This window comes from Heterocephalus glaber, unplaced genomic scaffold (genome assembly GCF_053883595.1).
Source record: "Heterocephalus glaber isolate CG9 unplaced genomic scaffold, H.glaber_assembly_v1.0 deba00001613, whole genome shotgun sequence".
Taxonomy (NCBI): domain Eukaryota; kingdom Metazoa; phylum Chordata; class Mammalia; order Rodentia; family Bathyergidae; genus Heterocephalus; species Heterocephalus glaber.
In genome coordinates, this window is record NW_028258384.1 from 12,088,021 (window position 1) to 12,093,810 (window position 5,790).

Genomic DNA, 5,790 nt, shown 5'->3' on the forward strand with positions numbered 1-5,790 from the left:
CAATTTTTTTTAGTTCTTTTATTGGTACATTTTAGGTATACAATTCATTTACATTTATCATTGGGTGTTTGTACCTGTACATGATATATCTTGGTTCTTATTTTTTTTTCCCCATTACCTGCGCACCCTTCACCCCCTCCACCCTTCCCTATTTACATAGATTTCATTTCATTTTTTTTTCTTTTCTTATAGTTTTTCCCTTCCTTCTTTTCCTTTCCCCTTCCCCTCCACTCCTTCATCTTTGGACATTTTTTCCTATTTCAAATTATCAATTATTCATTTTAATCATTTGAACCCTTGTTTACACTATCAGTTTCTCACACTAGTGAAACTATTCAGTATTTACACATGTGTATCCTATTTATGTCACTTAAGAGTATGGCCTCAATATGCATCCATTTAGCTATAAATGACTCTAGTTTTTCATTCTTTATGGCTGAGTAGTACTCCATTTTATAAAAAAAACACATTTTCTTTATCCAGTTTCCAGTTGATGGGCACTTGGGGTGCTTCCAAGCTTTAGCTATTACAAACTGTGCCGCTATGAACATGGGTGCACATATATCAGTGTGGTATGATTCTTTTAATTCCTTGGGGAAGATACCCAGCAGGGGAATAGCTGGGTCAAATGGGACCTCTAGTCCTAGTTCTTTGAGGTATCTTTATACTGACTTCCATCAGTGTCTTTATACTGACTTCCACCAGTGCACCAGTCTGCACTCCCACCAGCAATGGAGAAGGGTTCCTTTCTCCCCACTACCCCACCAGCATTTGTTATTTGTTGATTTCTTGATAGCAGCCATTCTTTCTAGGATGAGGTGGAATCTCAGTGTTGTTTTCATTTTCATCTCTCCAATGACCAGTGATGTTGAACATTTTTTCATATATTTGTTTGCTGCTTTTACTTCTTTGAGAAATGTCTGTTCATTTCAGATGCCCATTTTTGAATTGGGTCTTTGAATATGGGGTGTCTGATTTTTTTCAATTCTTTATATATTCTAGATAGTAGTCCTTTGTCTGAGGTACAGCTCCTAAAAATTTGTTCCCACATTGTAGGTTGTCTCTTAGCTCTGTTGGTGGTTTCTTTTGCAGTGTAGAAGCTTTTTAATAAGATGAGATCCCAGTTGTTGATTCTTTCTGCTAGTTCCAGTGCTGTTGAGGTTTAGTTCATGAAGTCTTTTACTATGCCAATGGCTTCAAGAGTTCTACCTAACTTATCTTCCAACAAGTTTAGTGTTTCTGTCTTAATATTTAGATCTTTAATCCACTTCGATCTTACTTTAGTGCATGGTGATAGGTATGGGTCTAGTTTCTACCTTTGGCAGGTTAAGATCTAGTTTTTCCAATACCATTTATTAAATAGGCTATCTTTCCTCCAATGATGGTGGTTGGCTGCTTTGTCAAAGATGAGATGGCTGAGCATGTCTGGACTTGTTTCTGCATCTTCTAATCTATTCCACTGATCCTCGGGTCTGTTCCTTTGCCAGTACCATGCTAATTTCATCACAGTAGCTTTGTAGTATACTTTCAAGTTGGGGATTGTGATACCCCCAGCCATGTCTCTGTTGCTTAGAATTGCTTTTGCTATTCTAGGTCTCTTCTGGTTCCAAATGAATTTTTGGATTTTTTTCTCTAGTTCTGTGAAGTATATTGTTGGAATTTCAATTATGCATTGCATTGAATCTACATAGTAGTTTTGGAAGTATGGCCATTTTCACTATATTTGTTTTTCCTACCCAGGAGCAAGGGATGCCTTTCCATTTTCTTGTATCCTCTTTGATCTCTTTTTTCAGAGTGCTGTAGTTTTCAGTGTAGAGGTCTTTTGATTCCTTTGTTAGATTGATTCCTAGATATTTCCTTTTTTTGGATGCTATTGTAAAAGGAATTATTTCCCTAATTTCTCTCTCAGGGAGTCTGTTATTTGTGTACAAGAAGGCTATTATTTTCTGAGTGTTGACCTTATATCCAGCTACTCTACTGAACCTGTCAATGAAGTCTAGAAGTCTTCTGGCAGAGTTTTTTGGCTCTTCTATGTAAAGTATCATATCATCAGCAAATAATGACCATTTAACTTCTTCTTTTCCTATCTTTATTCCTTTTATTTCTTTCTCTTTTTTAACTGCTGTGGCTAATGTTTCCAGAACTATATTGAACAGGAGTGGTGATAGTGGGCATCCTTGTCTTTTTCCTGATTTTAGCGTGAAAGTTTTCAGTTTTTGACCATTTAGTACGATCTTGGCTGTTGGTTTTTCATAGATAGCCTTAATCAGGTTAAGATAAAGACCTTCTATTCCAAGTTTTGTAGAGTTTTTATCATGAATGGGTGCTGGATTTTGTCAAATGCTTTTTCTGCATCTATTGAGATGATCATATGGTTTTTGTCCTTGACTCTTAATATGGTGTATTACATTTATTGATTTACGAATGTTGAACCATCCTTACATCCCTGGGATAAATCCAACTTGGTCAGAGTGTATGATCTTCTTGATGACCCTCTGTATTTTGTTTGCCAGTATCTTGTTGAGGATTTTTGCATCTATGTTCATTAGGGAGCTTGGTCTGTAGTTCTCTTTTTGGGTTGGGTCTTTCCCTGGTTTTGGAATCAAAGTAACAGTTGCTTCCAGGAATGAATTTGGAAGTATTGCTTCCCTTTCAATTTCCCTGATGAATTTAAAGAGTAATGGTGTTAGTTACTCTTTAAATGTCTTGTAGAATTCAGCAGTGAAGCCATCCAGACCTGGGCTTTTCTTTGTTGGTGGTAAATATTCTACAACATTTTCAATTTCACTCATTGTAATTGGGGTGTTTAGAATTTCTATATCTTCTTCATTTAAATGTGGCAATTCGTATGTATCTAAGAATCTGCCCATTTCTTCTGTGTTTTCCACTTTACTGGAGGAGAGGTTCTTGAAGTAGGTATTGATGATCCTCTGGATTTCTGTTGGATCTGTTGTGGCTTCACCTTTTTCATTCTTAATTGCATGTATTTGTGCCTTTTCTTTCCTTTTTTTGATAAGGTTGGCTAAAGGTTTATCGATTTTATTTATTCTTTCAAAAAACCAACTCTTTAATTCATTGATATATTCTATTGTTCTCTTAGTCTCCATTGCATTGATTTCTCCCCTAATCTTTATAATTTCCTCTCTTGTACGAGCTTTGGATTCGTTATGCTCTTCTTTTTCTAGGACCTTGAGGTTCTGCATTAGGTTATTTATCTGAATTTTCTCTGTTTTCCTAATATGGGCATTCACTGCTATGAATTTTCCACATAGAGCTGCTTTCATTGCGTCCCATAGATTCCTGTATGTTGTGCTGGCATTTACATTTACTTGTAGAAACTGTTTAATTTCTTCTTTAATTACTTCTGTGACCCATTGGTTGTTCAAGATGGTGTTATTCAGTTTCCATGTGTTTGTTGGGATTTGGGGGTTTCTTATGTTATTGATCTCCAATTTTATTGCATTATGGTCTGATAATATACAGGGGGTAACTTCAATTCTTTTACATTTACTTAGATATGTCCTATGAGCTAGCATGTGGTCTATTCTGGAGAATGACCCGTGTGCAGGCAAAAAGAATGTGTATTCCATTTTTGTGGGGTAGAATACACTGTAAACATCTATTAAGTTCATTTGTTCAATAGCTTAGTTCAGTTCTAGAATTTCCTTGTTATCTTTTTGTCTAGATGATCTGTCTATTTGTGATAGTGGGATATTGAGGTCCCCCAGTACAATTGTGTTAGTGTTTATTTGGTTTTTCATATCTATTAGTATTTGTTTTGTATAGATAGGGGCATTCGTATTTGGTGCATATATATTTAGGCTTGTCATCTCTTCCTCTTGGATTGTTCCCTTCAGAAGTATGTAGTGACCATCTTTGTCTCTCTTAATTAGTTTTGGTTTGAAATCTACTTTGTCTGCAGATAAGATTCCAACCTATGCTTTCTTCTGGGTTCCCATGCCATGGAGAACTGTTTTTTTTTTCCTCTTACTTTCAGTCTATGAGTTTCTTTTTGAGTTAGGTGTGTTTCTTGTATACAGCACATTGTTGCATTTTCCTTTTTAATCCATTCTGCCAGTCTATTTCTTTTGATTGGTGAATTGAGGCCTTTAACATTGAGGGTTATAATTGATAGATATTGATTTATCCCTGTCATGCTGTTTTACTTTTGTTGGCTCTATTATTTCTTATTTTCTCCCTTTCCCTTTAATGTCTTACCTTGCCTGGTGGCTTCTCTCTGTTGGGCCTCATGGAGTTGTGACCTTCATTGCTTTTTTCTAGGATATTTCTTAGAATTGCTTGTAGTGCTGGTTTGGTGTTCATGAAATTTCTCAGGTGTTCTTTGTCGTGGAACTATCTAATTTCCCCATCGATTATGAAAGATATTTTGCAGGATACAATATTCTAGGTTGGAAATTATTTTCTTTTAGGGCTTGAAATACTTCACTCCAGGCTCTCCTTGATTTGAGGGTTTGTGTTGAGAAGTCTGCTGTAATTCTGATGGGCTTTCCTTTGTAGGTGACTAGTTTCTTTTCTCTAACTGCTTGTAGGAGTTTGGTTTTCTGTTGGGTTTCTGGGATCTTGACTATTATATGTCTAGATGTAGATTTTTTTGATGATGGCTAGTTGGAGTTCTATATGCCTCACTTATCTGTATGTCCAATTTTCTACCTCTGTCTGGGAAGTTTTCCAGTATTACTTCTGTGGACTGTTTTTTTATGTCAATTGTGCTTTCTCCTGTTCTTTAATGGACTACTATCAGTCATTTTTTTTATCCCATTAAGTTTATTGGTACATTTTAGGTATAAAATACAGTTACAAACATCACTGGGATCTTGTACCATCACATGAGTACCTTGCCTCTTGTATTTTTCCTCTACCCCTGCCCTCCCTTCACCCTCTCCACCCTCCCCTATTTTCAAAGACTTTGTTTCCATTTTATTCCTTTTCTCATATTTTTTCTTTTCCCTTTTTTCTTTCCCCTACCCCTCCCACTTCCCCTGCTCCTTTAGACCTTGTCTTCCTGTTACACAATATCAATTATACATTTTTTAAATTACAAGATCTAGGAGACATTACCACAGATTTTACAGAATTTAAAAGGATATAGAAAGCATATTTCAAAAATCTGTTTTGAAATAAATTTGACAACTTCAAAGAAGTATCTTGGAAGACAAATTAATGAAATTAACTCTGGATGAAATATAAAATTTGAATAGCACCCATTAATGAAAGTATATTCCTAGCTTGAAAACCTACCTATATGACAACAGCAGGCTCATATACATTTTAACTGATAAATTATATCAAACAATTAAAGCAGAAAAAAGAAGGAACACTTCTACCCTCATTTTAGGAAATCAACATTGTGCTAAACCTAAAACTAGATAAAGATAATAGAAGAAAAAAGTATGAACATAGATAGAAATTTGTTTAACAAAACAAACTATTAGAAGTCAGATCTGGCAGTATGTAGAAAGTGGTTTTGTTATAGGGATGGCAGTATTGGTTCAGTATTGGAAGATCCACCCCCAAATGTCATCATTTTAACAGAGGAAAGGAAAAAGCCATATGATCCTGTCACTAGTTGGAGAAAAAGTATTGGACTAAATTCTACAGCTGTTCATGGTAAAAACTAGCAGGAGGCTAGAAGTAGAACAGAATCTTCTCAACAGATTAAAGACATGTATTCCATACTTCCAGTGAGAATGCCTTATATAAATGGAAATGATACAATGCTTTCTCCTTAAGGTGGGGAACAAGGGCAGATATGCTTACTCTTCATCTGTC